We start from the raw sequence: 17,976 nt of genomic DNA on the forward strand, positions 1-17,976 counted from the left end.
GTGACTTAGGCACCGGGATAGGTGACGCTGGAGGCGGCTTTGGCACACCTTCTGTCTGTGCTGTACATGAGGCAGCAGCTTGGAAGAGCCCTCTTGCACTTGTGATCCTGCTCGATGGGGCGGACAGGGGCTTCCCAGACAGGGTTGGCCTGAATGTGTGCGGAGTGAAGACTGCATTGGAATGTCTCGGGGATTGGGATCCTGCCCTTCTGACCTCCCGGCGATATTGTGAGCAATTGATGAGCTAATGAGACACAGCCCAGCAGAACGGGAAGCCAGAAGGCTTGAGCTGAAATTCCCTCCCTGTCTTTGTACCTTGGGGGGATGTCAGCTAATGTTACCCAGCCTCAGTTTCCCCACTGGAAGAAAACTGGAAGCCATTTCTCTCCCAACGGCCCCAGAGGGCTGCTGCACAAGGGTGAGGATTGTTGTTGGGTAGTTAGAGTTTGCAAGTGGTAGTTCCTGAGCCCGAGGTAGGTCCAATGCTCTTCACTAACTGCCAGTGGGAAAATGAGCCTTTGAGGAGTACACAACACTCTGGAAAAGAATTTTCAGTGGTAAAAATGTGCATGATTGTCCAACAAAGGTACTCTATGTGCTTAAGTTTTTAAATAATGCTCTGAGATTACTGAATTTAAACCCCTGAGAAGAGAGAGAATACAGTATTAAATGTCTTTTAGTGCTCAGTCTCTTTGTGGTGTTCCCAGCTAGGAATACACTGATCAGGGCATAGAAATGAATAGTTTAGAAACATTCCCAGACCTCAAGTGAGGTTGCATTCTAGTAAGGGAAGACAGGCAATAAACAAATCATCAAACAGGCCGGCTGCCTAAATTCAGGTCGTGTCGAGTACTGTGCAGGACACGAGGTGGGTGATGAGGCCAGAAGATTTTGCAGGGGTGGTGAGAGCTAGAACAAGAAGGGGGGAGAAAGGTGTGGGTTCAGGAGAGGACCCTCTGGCCATAGAGGGGATGTTGCCGGGACCCTCGACTAGAACCTGCCTGCTCTTCAAGAAACAAGAAAGCAGTGCCTTTGTAGAGGGCGAGGGTGACAATGGCTGAGGCTGACATGGGCAGGGGCATGTCACAGAGTGCACGGTCGAGTTTGACTTTATTCCAGCTGCCACGTGAAGTGGCCCAGGGGTTGGAGGCTGGAGGACATCAATAGAGTCAAGCTTCTCAGAGAACCCTGAGTCTGCTGGATCGAGATAAGATGGAGGTGGGACAAGAGCAAGCTGCCCAAGCCGAGTTAGGAGACAGTGAGTCTTCCGGGCCAGAGAGGAGGAGGAGATGGAGAGAAGTTCAGGCTATGTTTGGGGGATGGAGGCAAAAGCACTTGTTAGGGATTATAGGGAGGGAAAGACAGAGAAACTGGGGTGGAGACAGCCTTCTAGATTCTGACCAGTGGGAAGGAGGCACTTGAGACAAGCTTTGTGCTCCAGAGTTTGCAGGTCTGTGCTCTCCTGTGAGACCTTTGTCACCAGAGACCTTGTATTTGTCCACACCTGGAAGAGTTTTGTCACCAGAGTAAGCAGGACCTTACTCTCAAACACAGAGCTGGAGAAGGACCAAAGACACAAGCAAAGATGAGGGGTAGAAGTAGCAGGGATGCTCTAGTTTCTTCCCCTTGTCTTTTCACTGCTTCTGTTGACTGCTTCTTTTCCGTAACCCCCCTTCCTACCCGTGAGCAAAGCCACAGGAAAGGAAAAAGCCCCAGGGTGTTGATGCTGACATCCTTTTGCATCTTGGCTTCACTTCTCTTCCCATATCTTTTTTGGAGATTGTCCCGCCTTGTTGGGCCTCGTGGGGCAGAGAATGGCAGGGGAGGGGAGACTCTGGAGGAGGGCAGAGGGGGACTGGAATTCACATGGAAGAAGAGCAGAGAGGCTGTGGGGTTTGTTTCCTAGTCTCTCTTCCGACCTCACACACTTGGCTCGAGGTTCCTTCCATGCACATCATGGGGGACCGTAGTGACAGGAAGACTAACACTCGGAAGAGGAGCTGGGGTAGGAGCGCTCAGCGTTTCACCCCTTCTGGTCCTACGGCTCTGCCCCAAGTTAACCCTGCAACAAGGAAGCGCGTTTAGCAGAGCATTTCTTTCAAGATTTCATAATCTCCTGCTTGGCAGCAGCTGGTGGTACAAAGTGTGGTGTCTACTGGATCCGATTATGTAACAGATGGTTCTGTTTTCAAATTTTCTGCAAGTGTTTAGATGTTTTTTTCACTAAATTCATATTTCCCATCTGATGCTACCCCCTGGGGCTGAGCTTTAATCTGGGTTATTTGGAAGCTCCCCCCTCCCCTTTAAATCTCCCAATAGCAAGAGAACGTCCCAACCCGGCTGCCACACAGCAGCAGGGGCGGCCAGGCAGGGACAGCGCAGGAGCACAGCGGGTGAGCTGGGCTCGTCTAGCTCCCGCCAGAAGTGGACTCCCTGTGCTCCCCTGGGAGAAGCCTCAACACCCGCTTCAGAGACCTTGAGCCTGAACAGCGTGTTCCTTTCCCCGGGCAGCACATGTTAGTGCATCAGAATTCCTAGTAGCGAATTAAAGCTCCTTCAGCAGAGGATAAAGGCCCTAAGTAACTGTGTTACTGGCCCATTATGTGTCTCGAATCGTGTCACCCTGCTCCCCAGTAGGGTTTCCCGCTCATTATTTCCAGCCTCAATTCCCACTGCTGTGCATTAATGGTTCCCTCTTCTCTCTCTCCACTGCAGCTGCCTACAGCTGTCAGCCACCCACTCCATCCTGGCCTTTCGAGCGTTTTCATCTTCCTGGCAGCATTATGAAATTTAATTTATAACAAAAATGTTCTCTGGGCCTCCTTTTCTTTACGAATCTCTGCTCTCTTTCACCATTTAGGAACCTCCCTCGTTTTCCAAGCACCTGTTCCTCGAGACTGCTTTTGACAACGCTGCTTTTTCTTTGCCCGAGTCCAGGTTTCCTAAGGGAAACAGGAAACAGAAGAGAGGGTTGGGGCTATGCAGCGTGCTCCAGCAATGGAGCAATGGGAGGGGAGAATGGGCTGCCCTGGAGACCTCGTCCTGAGCTGTCATGTTCCTTACCTCCAAGCCTGGGATCACACGGAGAATTGGGCGGGCGGGCGGGGGCCTCTGAAGCAATAAGGTAACAAAGCTGGCGCCCCCTAGAGTTGTACAGAGCAGCAACTTTCCCACCAGGGGGCACAGAGACTGGGGCCTTTCGGTTGGAACCTCTGGAATCTCCCTGTGCATCTGATGAGGACGGTTTGTGTGTCCCTGAATCTAAGGCCTTGGAAGGGAAAGACCCATCCTGTTATTCTCTGTGCTCTAAACAGTGAGCAGAAATGGTGGGGCCAATGGAAATGAAGAGGAGGCAGCCTTATTCAGTGCTGATGGGGCCCTTCGGAGCTTGGGCCCTGTGTGGCCCCACAGGCCTGTCCCCCATGCAGTTGGCCAGGATGCTGTAGCACCTGTGTGACCATACTTAGGCTACTGGGTGAGGCCCTGTCCACTTGCAAATGTGTGAAGAAGACGTTATCTCCTAAGTCAATCAAGTGAATAGTAGATAGATCTTCACAGAGAAAACTAAAAATCATTTCTTAAACTCTTCCTGTCTTATTTTTCAGATCTAGATGTACTTCAGGGTGGTGGAGGTTTCAATATGATGCCAAGCCCTTGTGGCAGGCTCAAAGCTTGCGGTCCATGATCATGGAAGGTGGGGGATGTTTTAGATTTTCTAGTGTTATATTCTTCTCTGAGCTTATTTCTGGGTGAAGACAGAGAGAGTGTATTTGGGAGAATTATTCTTGGATATGCACTGTACCTATCTGGAAGTTCTTTGATAAATTTCTAGTGGAGGAAGATGAAATCCCAAAGATGTAATTAAGTAGCAGAAGACGGTTACTGAATTGACACACATCAAACAACGACAGGAACTTGCGTGGATTCCCAAGGGGGAAAGGGAGGAGAAGAATGAAAGAAAGAAAGGAGATGAGAGAGGAGCTAAGAGACAGCGCCTAGCTCAGGAGAAGAAAAAGAGGGAGATGCCTCGTGGGTCAAAAATGAGAAGGAGACTTTGGAGTAACAAAAGCTATCCTAAGAAGGGAATTTTTCTGTGTCCGATACATGTGACACAACTGTGCTTCCCCTGGAAGCCACATAATATTTTTAACAGAGTCTGGATTGCATAGGACTGTATTGTGTGTGTGTGTGTGTGTGTAGTGAGGATAGATGCTGATCTCTTGTGTACTGCTTGATTTAAAGCTGAGGCAGAGACAGCTGCTGGGAACAAGACACCCTGACAGAGGGAGCCCAAAGTTGTAAGGGCCTGACAAATTTCTGGACTTCCCAGGGTCCATTGACTTGGTGATAGAAGAGCAGACTAGATGGTTTCAAGGAATTTCCCTTGGAACAGAGAGGTAGGGCTGGCTCCAGTTTCATCTGCACTTTCTCTCCTGTTGTTATTCCGGAGCCTTCAAGAATCTGGTCAGGCTGCAGGGCGACTGCTAGGGGAGGCTCACACTGCCACACCTGGACCGAAGCATGAGCACGGAGAAGTTCCATCCATTCCCGAGGGTGGCTTAGCAGCGGCTGCTGTTCTTAGTGAGAGACAATCCTGGGGAGGGTGCATTTTAGGGACAAGTGCCCTGTCTCCCTGCCTCCACTCCAATATGGAGATCTTTTCTTCCCTGTGATCCTTGAAACACTAAGGGTTTTATTTTTTAAAAAGGCATCTAGTGTCCTCTGAACCATTCACTGTGTATTTACCTAGTTCATATATTTGCAATATGACAACCATAAGAAAGACTGTACTTCTGAGGAGATGTATTTCTCAGCATTCTGGAACTTCATACATTTTAATCCATGCCATGATACATGTCTGGAAACTTCCCCCCTAAAACAGAACTACTGTTATAGACCCTATGGTATTAATATTTTAAAAAGTTGATAAATGAGTAAAAATGCAGTTTAATCATTAAAATTAAAAAATTCTGTACATCCCTCCTGTCTCCCCAGTTTGGTTCCGAGAGCTCATTTCCCTACTGTATTTAATGTGTGCTTTATTGATAGCTTCTTCAGTAAGAAGATAGTTCAGGGAATCAAATGAACAGGGTTTTGGGTGTACAGAAAAGTACCTTTCCTAATAAGCAGTTTCCTAAGGATGGTGCTTCAGGCAAAGTTCTGTGGTTTTAGTGAACTGACATTTATTAAAACATAGTTGAAACAGAAGGAGAATTTTATGGACCTCCAAGAGGAGGAAATACGTAGATTCACTGTCTTGTTTTCTGTTGCTATAACAGAATACCACAGACTAGGTAATTTATAAACATTAGAAGTTTATTTGCTCTATGGCTCTAGTGGCTGGAAAGTCCAAGAGCATGCCACCCCCTACCTCTTTGGAGAGGACCTTTTTGCTGTGTCATTGTGTGTTGGGAAAATATCTGGTGGAACTCATCTTCTTTTATCAGGAACCCTCTCCCGCAATAACTCCCCACACTCACTGTACCAGTGCTTCCATTCACGAGGCCTAATCCATTCCTAGCTTCATCACCTCTTAGCGCCTCGTGTCTCAATATTGTTAAATATCCATCAATTTCAACGTGAGATTTGGAGGGCACATTGAAATCATAGCATCATCTTGCCTGAATGTAGGAAGGGCAAGTCACAAACTGGGACAAGACTGGGTCAACTCCTTCCATCTCTCATTGGGCCGGATGAGAACCTCACCTTTTAAAGTCCCACCTTGGTACTGGTTGTTTGTTCCTCTCCACACTGTCCTCCTGGGTAGCCTCAGGTCTCCATGGTGGTCTGTGGTTGACAACAACATTGTAAGCCTGATTTATCAGTGAAATGGATTCTGAGGACCTGGTCCCTGAACAAGGCTGGAAAAGCTCTCATGTGCAGATTTGCCTGTGTGGATTGGGTAGCATGATGGTGAATGAAAGAGCTGAAGTCCTGCCTGTTAGGAATTAGACAAGCTTTACTAGGCCCTGGGGAGCACAGTTGAGGAGATGGTGAAGGAACCTAAATACCAGCAGATAAAGAAATTGGACAGGATTTTCCTTTCATGTGTATTCGATTTTTTGTATTTAGAGCTCTAAAAAAGGACATTATTTGGGGTTTAACATTTGGGCTTTCATTTCACTGGGAATTGAATAATGAGAGGGAACTCACATTATATAACTTTGGGAGAGTCTTCATTGTATTAGTTGGGTTCACTGTATAACCTCTGGCAGGCACTACTGGGCCATGTGGCTGGGCATGATTGGAGGTCAGAAATAGCTTCAGGAATGATTCTTTGGCTTGTGATGAAATGAACCTTGGAGGTAATGAATGTGTTTTTTTCCATCCCGGAGACCTCTGGCAGCAACAGTTGAGTGGCTTGCCCCCGGTGCAGGAGGAGATGTCAACAGTGTTAGGTGTCCGGAGGGAGCGCGCCCTACTGCCAGATGCTGAAGGGTTCTGGGATACGAGAGACTTTCAGCACTAAAGCTGTCAAAGTCCCAGGCCCGTTCCAGGCAAACAGCATGCCACTCCACCCCAAGGAGGGAGCAGCCGGGCTCTGATGGGTGGCTTGCCTCTTCCCTGGGTGGTGGGGAGCAGACAGGCTTGCGCAGGTTGTCAGTGGGCTCTTGCTTCCTTGCAGTGTGGGTCTGAGTGTCGCTGTGATTGGAGTCAAAAGGGGTAAAGCTTCTAGTTCTCCTAAGGCCAGGCTTAAAATTTCTAAAACGTTGCTTCCATCATATTCTCTTGGTCAAAGCAGACACAAGACCAGCTTGAATTCAAGAAGAGAGGAAGTTTGCCTCCAACTCTGGATAGATGGAGCAGTATGCATGTAAAATGGAGGACAAAATGGGTGATGGGCATCATTAGAAACTGTCTGATGCAGCTATCATTTTACACACAGGAATGCAAATAGGTATAAGGGTCCATTATATGGCAAAGTTTGTGTATCCTGAGACCAGTCAGATTACATCCTTAAGAACTTAGATTCTAAGAGAGACATATGTGCAAATAAATATACAAATGCAGTACAGCCCGATGTCCATGCACATGAGTATCTATGCACACAGATATGTGTTTATACACAAATATATGTGAAATGAGAATTACGTGTTATATAGAAAGTATTTTTTTTTCCTTTTGGGGTGGTAGAAATTGTTAGACTTAACAGACAATGTACAGGATTTGAGGAATGAGTAGAAGTTTATGGAGGAAGGACTAGAATATACCAGGCATGGGCCGAGGATTTAGCTCAGTGGCACTGCACCTGCCTTGAAAGTGCAAGGTCCTGAGTTCGATCCCTGGTACCTGAAAAAAAGAAAACAGTGTGGAAAATATACCAGGCATATTTAAGAAATTAAAGAGTGTGTGACTTGTGCTTTAGACTGGAGTATGAATTTGAATGTGAACCCCAAAGAGCAGGAAGGGAACATAACAGGCAGGCCCGTGTCTGCCATGTTGGAGAATTGGAAGGGCTGACTTCATTGAGTTTTGATTTTAATTTTTAATGTTTACTTGAGCAGCACTAACAACAACTATTTACCGAACATTTACTGTTTGCCAGACAGTCACCTACATACTAGAATATGCCTCACAGGAACTCTATAGTGAAGACTAATATCTTCATTTTACACTAGAAGAAACTGAGGCAGAGAGAAGCCAAATAAACTGCTCGATACAGCACAGTTGGTAAAAGGCTTGTGCCTAAATTTGAAGGGAGGCGGTTTCTCTCCTTAACCAGTGTTATATATCTGTCTACTGAATTTAGGGAAGATTGTTTGGTATAAGGAGAGGCTAGAGATGTTTCCACTGCCTAGAAGACTGTGGAAATAATTTCAGTGAGTGTAATAATGTTCTGAAAAATCGTCACAATAGTAGGAAGCTGTGCCACAGGTGAATCCCAAGTTGTTAAGGGAAGAAAGATAATAGGATTAAATAAACAATCAAATCTATAGGGTAAACAAAGAAAGATTGGAGTTGACTTTGAAGTTCCTGGTTTGGGTGAGCTGAAGTATAAGACAGTGACACTGTCCTAAATTAGACATAGGTAAGGATAGTTTGGTTTGGAGGGAAAGACAGTCCAGCTTTGATACATGGAGCTCGAAGCACTGTGTGTGGGAGACAGCTGGGAACAAGGACAGCCTTAATGGAAAAGGCAGTTTCAATGCCTCACACCAAATGGACTAGGAGGTCAAGTAAGGCAACACATGTGTATCTACCACCGGACTTATAAATACAGAGGTCAGCATGACCTTGACCAGAACGGCGTAAGTGAAGAGGTGGCTGGAAGCCAGTCTGGGGTGGTGACGAAAGCAGGAAGGGAAATCAGCAAGGGGTGGCCCAGATTTCCAAGAACTCGCCTGTGTAGGGCGAAAAAGACTCAGAGCAAAAACTACATAGAGATTTACAGAAGAGACAAGACATTTTGTTGGCTTGTTTGCTTGTTTTTGAAAGAACTTGTCCATTTTCTGAGATGCGTCAGGGGGAGAGAAGGTTCCAGATGGCGGAAGAAGAGGGATGGAACTGATGAATCTAAGTGACTGAGGAGAGCAAGGGAGGGTTGGCCACATCACAGGTATAAGGGTTGCTTTTGCAGGAAGTTGCCTGTATAAAACACGAGGGGAGAAGGTGAGGATGTGTAGAGAAATGAGTATATTTGTAGTCATGTGGTGAGTAGCAAATCGAAAAGTTTCATATGTCTCTAAGAAGTGCTAGCGAAAGTCATTTGTCCAAGGAGGACAAGAAGGCTGGGAACAGAGAACGAGACAGTGGAGGTTGGAATAGCCCTTTGGTCAACAGGGTGCCAGAGTCAACTGCATCCATGGAGAATTCATCATGTGCTAAGCACTTTGCTAGATCCGTACGCATAATGATAGTAATGACCAATAAATAATGACTGTGGTCAGATCCTTTGGAGCTTGTCTATAGCTGTTAGTCTAAATATTTACTGAGGAGTTGTTTGCATTTTGTGGCCCAGGATGTAGGCAGGTTCCTCCTCTGATCCCATCAATAAATATTAATCGAACACCTACTGTGAAAAAACTCTGATGCTGGAAGCAGGGGAGGAGGGAATGTGTCTTGGGAAGCTTCAGGCCATCCTGCCCTTCAGGGCTGCCAGCTGAGCTCTGGGATGTTAACAGTTCTCTCCTTCCTTACCGAGCATCTCAAGACCCTGTGTGACAATCCAGCATCTAAGAGGGTCCCTCGAGGACCTGACCTCCTCTACCATGTTCCATTACAGTGGCTCCAGCCACACTGCTCTGTTAAGTCACAGTGGTGGGGAAGATGCTCCAAGTCCTTAGGCCACTGCTTCTCCATGTGAGGCCCCCAACTCCAGGGCACCAGTTTGAAAGGGAAATCCTTAGGCCTCACCCAGGAGCTTGTGAGCTCAGAAATCTGGGTTTTTGCAAGATTTCTAGGCAACTTGATGCTCATTCACATTGAAGAATCACTTCCACGGACCATAGTCTTGTTCCGAGTCCATCTCACTCCAGGGATCTCCCTAATGTTTTAGACCTCGGTGCTTAGCCCAGATGTGCAATAAAGGTCTCTAAAGTGGCTGAGCGTGGCTGGCAGTGGGCCCATATGTGGAGGGAAAGAATGCAAATGGGAAGATCAGAGAGGGAGGAGTGTGTGCTTGTCACCCTGTCCCTCTTCTCAGGGAAAAGGACATGTGGATCGGAGCTGGAGGGGGCCTGGGGTAGAGACACAGAGGCTTCCAGAACCGGAACTCAGCTTGGGACCACCCAGACCACTGATTCCGAGCTTCATTTGGAGTCTCAGACCTTTTAGGGATCGTATTTATAACAGGAATTTTCTCCTTATAGTTAATGATTGAACGATTACTGTGCCAACGCCGTTTGTTACATATGTAATCACATCAGATTCTTGTCACTAGGTTCTAGTCTATCCCTGTGTTCAGGAAAAGGAAAAAGTGAGCCTCAGATAGGTTTTGCAGAATGAGACGGATTTTTCCAAAGTCAAGCTGGTAGAAGTGGGATTCAAATTGAGATTTGTTCTTAAACCAGCAAGTTATAGGGGCCTAAAATACAAGGAAAGTTACAGACTCTCTGCCTACTTTACGAAATTCTCTCTTGTCTCTCTGTCACAGTCTCTGTCTCTCTCTCTCTCTCTCTCTCCCCCCCCACACATTCTATCAGCAGTTTAAACGTTGGCCTAATCAACAGCTCTTCCCCATCTTGAGGGAACCCGTCTCAGTACATCTGCCCGCCCTCACCTCCAGGGCCGAATGGCCATTCCCCAGATTCCTTCAAAGCCCACGGAGCTCACTGGCTAGCGCAGAGTGCTACAGGACGCACACAGTCTTCCTGGCACCTCCCGATGTCCCTGTTTGACCTCTCTCTTTCCCGCCTCAGTCTCCCAGGTCCTCCCTCTATCCCTCTGTTTTCTCCTAAGCAGTTGACCCTCCATCCTGTTGCTCTCGTGAGAAATGAGTTTCGGAGCTCTTGGTGCATCACAGGCACGGAGGAATTTGTTTTCCTAAAGAACGTGTGCGTGCTCAGCTCGGGGACTGCGTTCTACATTGGCCTGGCCAGAGGAAGATTCTGTCGGGAAAACCAGTCCACGTATTGCACTCTTGGCAGCTGTGTGCTTGGGTCACTGGAGCCCAGGACGCCGTAAGTCCTCTGTGTCCCCAGGGCTGGGAGATGGGGAAGCTCAGGTGGCCTCATGCCTTATGCCCCAGACTCTGCTCTCAGCTGCTCCTAAAGGTGGTTGTGGGTCCGCAGGCTCCGGAGGCTCCTGGGCTAGAGACACATGCCGAGCAAGGGCTTGGGCTGTGGTATTTGGCCATGTTGGGCTCCAATCCTAGCCCGGCCCTGGCAGGGCTGGGGACTGCATAAGTGAAAAATAGTGGAATGAAACCTCAGAACACGTTCTGACCTTCAAGAAGGTTTGGTTTGGATTGGGTTCTAGAAACGGTCTGGGCTCTTTGGTTGCAGAATTTTTTTTTTCCAAGGTGCATTTTGAACTTCTTCAGAGAGCTGTTCGTGGCCTCTGAGGGGCTGGGAGGTCCTGGGGGGCCTCACTCTGCCCCTCCCGGGGCCCCCCGCAGTGTCACTGGGATGACAGAAGGGTGAGGGTAGAAGCTGACACTGAGTGACCATCATGCACAAAGGAGAGCTTTCCAGCCGTCACTGCACGGCCTGTCACGAGGCTCTGGTGAGGGGCCAGGGGTGTGCACTGCACACGAGGAAACCACACCGTGGTGCTCACGTCTCCCTCCTGACCTCACAGTAACAGCAACGCGAGACTTCAGGGGACTGAGGTGCTGATTCCCCACTTCAGCTCCTCTCTTTCCTGTCCCCACTTCTCCCACTGATTTTCTTGTCCCCTCCCTCCCCTCTCCTCCATTCTCTACTTTCCTCTCCTCCATCTTTTCCTTCTCTCTTCTCCCTCCAGCCTCCTTTCTCCTCTGCTCTCCTCTCCTCTCCAGCTGCTTCTCAGCCTCTCTCTCTTCCACTCCACTTTTCTTCTCTTCCTCCCTTTTGTCCTTCATTGTTCACCAAGGCCGTTCATCTAGTTCTGCCGGAGACGCATCACTACGCCAAGCTCTGTAGGAGACACAAGGATGCAGAAGACACATAAATGTCAAAAGAGACCCCAAAGACACTGCCGAGGAGGTGAGAGTGGAGGTGAGTCAGTGAGGTCTTCCTCACCAAGTGCCCTGTGGTGCAGCCACCGTTGGGCTACCTCACTCAGCCTCTTCTACTTGGTGTTGGCCATGGCAAACAATTTGGCATCCAAACGCTAAGCATATTCCTCATCCCAGCTAGTTCTGGGCACACCTACAGAGGTCATTCCATTTTACAGCCTCTCCCATGAATGAGAGAGAGAGAGAGAGAACTGGAATCGAATCCAGGGGCTTTACACCGAGCCCTTTTTACTTTTTTCCATTTTGACACAAAGTCCTGCTAAGTTGCTAAGTTGCCTGGGCTGGGCTTGAACTTGCAACCTTCCTGGTTCAACCTTCCAAAGTGCCAGGCTTATAGGTGTCCCTTTTCAAGCTTGTCCCTTGTGCTGGGTGTTGATATGCAGTGTCTAATGTGAATTAAAATTAAGTGTGTTAGCATAAGCCTTTATAGTTAGTGACCTACAGAGTTATGGTAAAAGTGGAATAAGATCTTCATCGGGCAAGTCCTTAAACATACTCTTGTTTAGGACGATTCCTTTTCTCCTAAGATCTTCAAGTAAGTCATTTAAAACTTGTAATTTGTATGTCCCGGTGAACGGAGAAGAGAAAGGAGTGAGGATACCCACTGTGAATTGTTTGTGGCTTCCAGATTGTGACTGCCCTGTGCACTTCAGTTAGGATGGAGTGAGAGTGAGTTCGGTCGGCCTTGCTTGGCATGGTCCTGTGGTCCCACCCGCTCCATCAGAGATGCCTATGCATTCACTGGGATCACTGGTAAAGTCGCTCTCTTTTTCTCTCAGGAGCAGGTCCTGCAAGGACCCAGGAAGCTCAGGACTGCCAGCCAGCCCTGAGGGCCTGAGGGACAGAGCTGAGATGCGGACCCAGCACAGAGAGGGGAAGGACAAGACTCCTGAGGGAAAGCGTGGGAATTCCGGATCTAGTCACACCCGAAGCCAGTCCATTAGTTATTTGAGGCAACAAATTCTCAGTTTTGTTCAGGGTGGTTTGGGTTAGCTTTCAGTCACTCACAGATGGAAAGTTCTAGGCAGGTGCAAGGAACAGAGGCAGTGCGCTGGGTGTGGGGTGCCTGGGTCCGAAGGCCGGAGGGGGTGGGTCTGGGCCGGAGCTTCTCCATCCTGTTGGGTCCCCCGATGGATGGAGAGCCAGAGCCTAGAGCCAGGCTTGGCCCATGACAGGCTCTCAATAAACATCAGCCGAGGAGAATGAAGGTGAGGTCCAGCAGCCGGCACGCCGCATCTTGTTCCCTTAAGCTTAGAGAGTGGCAGGTTCAGCAATTTCCCTTCTATTTCTGATTGGTTCTTGGTAAAGTCCTTTTTATAAAATTCAAGCTTGTCCCTTGTGCCAGCGACGTGAAGTAGACTCAAGCTGGCCTGGGCTGGCAGGGGAGTGAGCGTGTCCCTGGGGGCTGATAGGAGAGGAGCGGAGAGGAGCAGAGGGAGCAGAAAGGGTTTCCAGGCTCCGTGATGCGGCCTCAGGGAAAGAAGCTGGGGACAGAGGTGAATCTGCGTTTCCCTGTGTGTCTCCAGTGGAAAGCTCTGTCCTATCCCAAGGTGTGCTTGTGGTCATTATTCACCTGGATGTTTTCTTCCTTTCTCCCTTTTCTTCTTTTCTGCTTCTCTTCCTTCTTTATGCTCTCTTTGACTTTATCCAGTAGTCTTCTTCCTCTGTCTCTCTCACTGCTCTCCTTTTAGTTTTTCTCTCATTTTGCCCAGCTGTTCTTGCCAGCATGTTCTGAAAGCCACGTGCCTCCCACAGCCGGGCCTTCCTGGCCTCCCCTCCCCAAACTTCCCCAAGCTCTCCCCACACCTCCCTCCATGACTCCGAACCTCGGGGGTGCTGCGGAAAATGTGGCTCTGCAGGTGCGTGCTGGAGACGGAAATGAGGAGGCCCCTGGAGAGGGGCCAGCGGCTCGAAACTCTTCCAATGCCAGGTAGCCTGGAGCTGAAAGGCCTGAAGTGTGGCCAGAGCACTCTGCGCGATTCGCCTCCAGCTGCCTCAGTAGAGGTCACCGCTATCGCCCAGTGGGCAATTAGTTGGACCAGTGTGGGAGAACACAGGAAAGACCCAGTGGGTCTCACAGTCTACGGAAAGGATGGTACTCGACAGAGAGGGGAGTCCTTGAAGCCATGAGTTCACATCCCAGATCTTACGGAAAGCTGGTTCTGGCCAAGTGCCTTAACCTATCGAGTGTTGGTTTCTTTATAAACACATTCATCCCTTGGTATCCATGGGCAATGGTCTAGGATGTCCTCCTGCAGATACCCCATCCATGGGTGCTCAAGTCTCTTATGAGAAGTGATGAGGTGTGTGCTTATAACCCACACTCCTCCTCCTGTGGGCTTTCTGTAATTTCTAGACGACTCGACAACTTGTGATCCCTAATGCTGAGGAAGCTACATGTAGGTAGCTGTTCCACAGCACTGTGTAGGCATGGTGACAAAAAGTTACCTCCCTTATCTACACTCCTTCCCACTTTCTCTTCCCTTTCCTCTTTGTCTCAGAAGCAACTAAATTCTTTTATCTAGATGAACTGCCTGCCTCTGAGTCTTTGGTAATAGCTGATGAGTGTCCTGCAGAGGCTTCTCAAGACGCTTTCGTATCTAGGACAGTCCCTTCTCTGGAAAGAATCCTTCAGCCAGCTGTTCAAAGGGAACCATTAATTCGCCATCTCATGAATGGATGAGCCAGTGAGCAAGGAGGCATGGCTTAGTGAAAGGATGGGATCTACCCACAGACCGCTTATTGAATGGGCACCAGCCATGCCTGATGTGTGCTGAGACTGAGCGTGGGGGCTTCCTGTCTCCACCAACTCGAGCTGTCCCCTGGCCATCCACAGTGCCCCACAGAACACGGGCAGAGAGGGGCCACAGCAAGTGGGCCACCAGGACTCTGCATGGAGGGGTGGTCTGAAGTCCTACAGGGAACAGAAAGGAGGGACCAGACCAAGAAGCAAGCAAGCTCAGGATGGCAGCACGGTTGGAAGGCACGTGGTGATGAGCATGAGTCTGGAACTCCACGGCCTTCAGCATCAGCCTCGGGCTCTTCAGGAAGCATTCCTTACTCCCCCATCCCCGTGGGGCTAGGGGCTGTCTCTGCTCCTAGGACTTCCCGGCATGGGACCAGCACCACCTATGGGGAGCCCTGAGTGGCTCATGTTTATTTCCGGAGCCCCCTGAAAGCTATGACCATTTCACATGGACCTTTGTCCTGGGGCTCCTGCTGTGGCACGTTTTGAGGTTTTGCATTGTGCTGCAATGGATCATAGGAAATCAGGAAATGGTTTTTGATTTGGGGGCTCTTCAGGGGCCCGAGTATCATTTTAGGTAACCGGAGATGCAATCTAGAAGAGAAACATTATAAAATACATATTTCTGAAAACATAGGTTATAGGTATGAAATGTTCGGCTCAGTGCTGGAGTGTGGCCAAGCTCTAGCTCTTATCAAGGGCATCAACAAAAGCAGAGAATCCTGGCTTTGGACCTGGGGCCAGCCTGGAAGTCGGGTGGGGATCTCAGAGAGGAAGAATGGAGTGCGAAGAGCAAGCCTCCTTCCCTTGTGGAAAGTCTTTCAGGGATGGCAATTCAAGACCCAGGGCACTTGAAAGTGTCTCTTCCAATCTGGAAATAAAATGAGCTTTCTGAGCTGCTTTTTGCAAAGCCAAAGCACGGAGGACTTTTCTGACTTTCATCCCCCTTGCATCAGCATTTGGAAGAGAAACAGGGAACAATTAACATCGAAAGGAACCCAACCTTATTAACAATCCACACCGGCGGGCAGTGGGAGACAGAAAGGCTCAGATCCTAACCCTTCGAATTGTGTGAAGCCTAAAGAATTACAGAATTACCTGGAACTCGAGCTCTTCATCTGTTTTCACTTGATCTCTATCCAAGTAACTACTGTAGAATAATTGAATATTCTCTGACTCGTCGGGAATAAGGCTTGCAATGTGATCATTAAAGGCATTGAAATTTTGATGAGATCATTAATAATACCTCTTGTCAGTGACTGAACTCTAGTTAATAACTTCCTTGTGACTTTTGTCAAATAGATTTTCCTGGGGATATTAATTTCCAAAGGTTTGTGGATGTCCTTCAATTGTTAGCCAGTGACAGAAATAGCTATTTTGCTGTGGCATGTTTTGAGGTTTTGCCCTTACTTCTAAGAAAAAGGCGATAATTGTGTAGACCAACTACTCATCTGAGTTTGGCATTAAGTTCTAACCTAAAACCTGAAGTAATATTTTCTAAAAGGAATAGTTTCATGTAATTTTCACAATAACAGCTTGCCAACACCAACTATTCTAAAATGGCAGCCTGTTATTTTACAAGTTATGTAAGTCTAATAGAGGAGAAAAAATCCTCTTACCACCTCTCTTTGGAAACAGTTTCTTAGAATTTTCCTGACTAATGCAGGCTAACGTTAGTATATTCATTTCTCATCTTCTGTTGCTCGCACACAACCAATCCAAACCCACTTCCAATCCAGCGCCAGCCCAGGCTCCAAGGGAGGCTGGGTTTGTATCTGCTCTGTGGTGGGCAGGGAAGGCTTGGGAGAGGGTCAGCAAGAGCTGCTCATTAAATTCCAGATCTGGCAAACTGGAGCGACCTTCGGAGTTGGAAGGAACCATGGTGGGGGAGGGGGGAGAATTGCTTCATGTATCAAATAATGTTCACTGAGAGCGTGTCACTCACCATAGGAACCGAGAGCCCTAGGCTTGGCAGAGGGAAGGGGACCCACACACACTGCTCGTTGAGTGAATGAACACTTTAAATAGGGCCAAACAGGGTTTGGATAGACATACATATGACGGATAGGTGACTGGTTAGGAAGGGGAATTCAATTTCCTTTACGTTTCAGACTCTCTTCCTCTTCTGACTACATAATTACTGGCAAGAGAGACTCTCACTTGGAATCAGGAGAGGTGTCTTCCACTATTATGGATAATATATATGTATATATTTGTAGCTATTCTTTGAAATTTCTGAGAGAGGGAGAGGGAGAGAGAGAGAGAGAGAGAGAGAGAGAGAGAGCTGCACACGTGATCTCTAAGGCCCTTTTCCTACGTACGTAAACACCAGAGGCCTCGTTCAGCAGTGCTCTGCTCCAGCCCTGTCCCCTGAGTCTGGACAGTCCCCACTTCTGCTGCCTCCTCTCCTGTCTGTCCCACCACTCCTGACCTTGGAGCTGCTTCTCAAGATGAGCTGTGTCCTCCCCACACCAGCTAAGGCCACTCACCCCGCCTTCTGCACACACCCTGTCCCCACTGTATCAAGCAACCTCTGCTGCCGGCACCACTTCAGGAGACAATTTTGAGTGTTTCAGCTTCACTGCAGAGTGGTCCAGGGTGCATCCAGGAGACCCCTTTTTCTCTTCATGCTGCCTTAGTTCTCTGCTCTCCTCTTCCTGCTCTTTGCAGCCTTCCATCTCCCCTGGGAAATCCGCTTTTCTCCAACCCTTTTGCAGAGTTCTCAACTTCCTTAGGCCAGTTGCTTTCTCAGTTTATGTTTTCTTGAGCAGTTAAATTCATTTTTGTGGTTTTACCCAGAATTTACAAAACTCTCTCTCCTGAGCGTACTTACATGTTCAACTGCCTGCTCACAAGACTGTCTTGGTTTTAGCTCATGATTCCCCCTGGCTTCCTGCCTGTAGAGTGCGAACTTCTCGTGGTCCTACCAATTTGGGTCCAATTGGGTCCAATTGAGAGCAATTCTCATGGTCCTGCCAACCCAAATGAAGGGATAAAGAACTCCACAACACACAAACAGCCCAGTGAGGGCGAACTTAGTAAGAATTATGTAATTATGACACAGTACTGTGTCAGTTTCATTACAAAAGTGTATTTATTATTTAAGAAAGTTCAATTTGCAGATAATTGGAAAAACCATAACCAATCATAAATGAATTGTGAGTCATTTTGAAAATTAACATTATAAAAATCCTCTCAACTTTTTTTTTTTTTTTTACTGCAAATACTATATTGAATGTGGGATGTGGGTGAATTCTAATATATTTGCTTTCATGTGGGATGGGGTTTCCAGAAATAAGAATGCCAGCCTTTGAAGGTCTTGCACGCAGCCGGCCTCCTGTGTGATGTCTATCTGAATATTCCACAGGCAGCCAGAGCTTGGCATGGCCCAGGCCAGACTCACCCTCTGCCCTTGCTGGTTTTCCCTGTTTCAGTTGGTGCTGCCCAGTCACCCAAGCTGGAAGCTTCTCTCATCCAGGTCTCTTCATATGCCCTCATACAATCAGTTGCTACCTCCTATTGGTCTTCCGGGTAGTTATGTACTGAATTCTTTCTTTCTTTCTCTGTTCCTTAC

The 17,976-nt window shown here is 48.1% G+C and overlaps 1 long non-coding RNA gene across 2 annotated transcripts in view; it reads left to right on the forward strand.

Moving 5' to 3' along the window:
* LOC110349180 (uncharacterized) overlaps nt 1-17,976 on the forward strand; it is a 101,502-nt gene that overhangs the window by 17,549 nt on the left and 65,977 nt on the right. The gene's annotated exons all lie outside the window — the stretch shown is intronic.

Source organism: Heterocephalus glaber, unplaced genomic scaffold (assembly GCF_053883595.1).
Source record: "Heterocephalus glaber isolate CG9 unplaced genomic scaffold, H.glaber_assembly_v1.0 deba00001572, whole genome shotgun sequence".
Lineage (NCBI taxonomy): Eukaryota > Metazoa > Chordata > Mammalia > Rodentia > Bathyergidae > Heterocephalus > Heterocephalus glaber.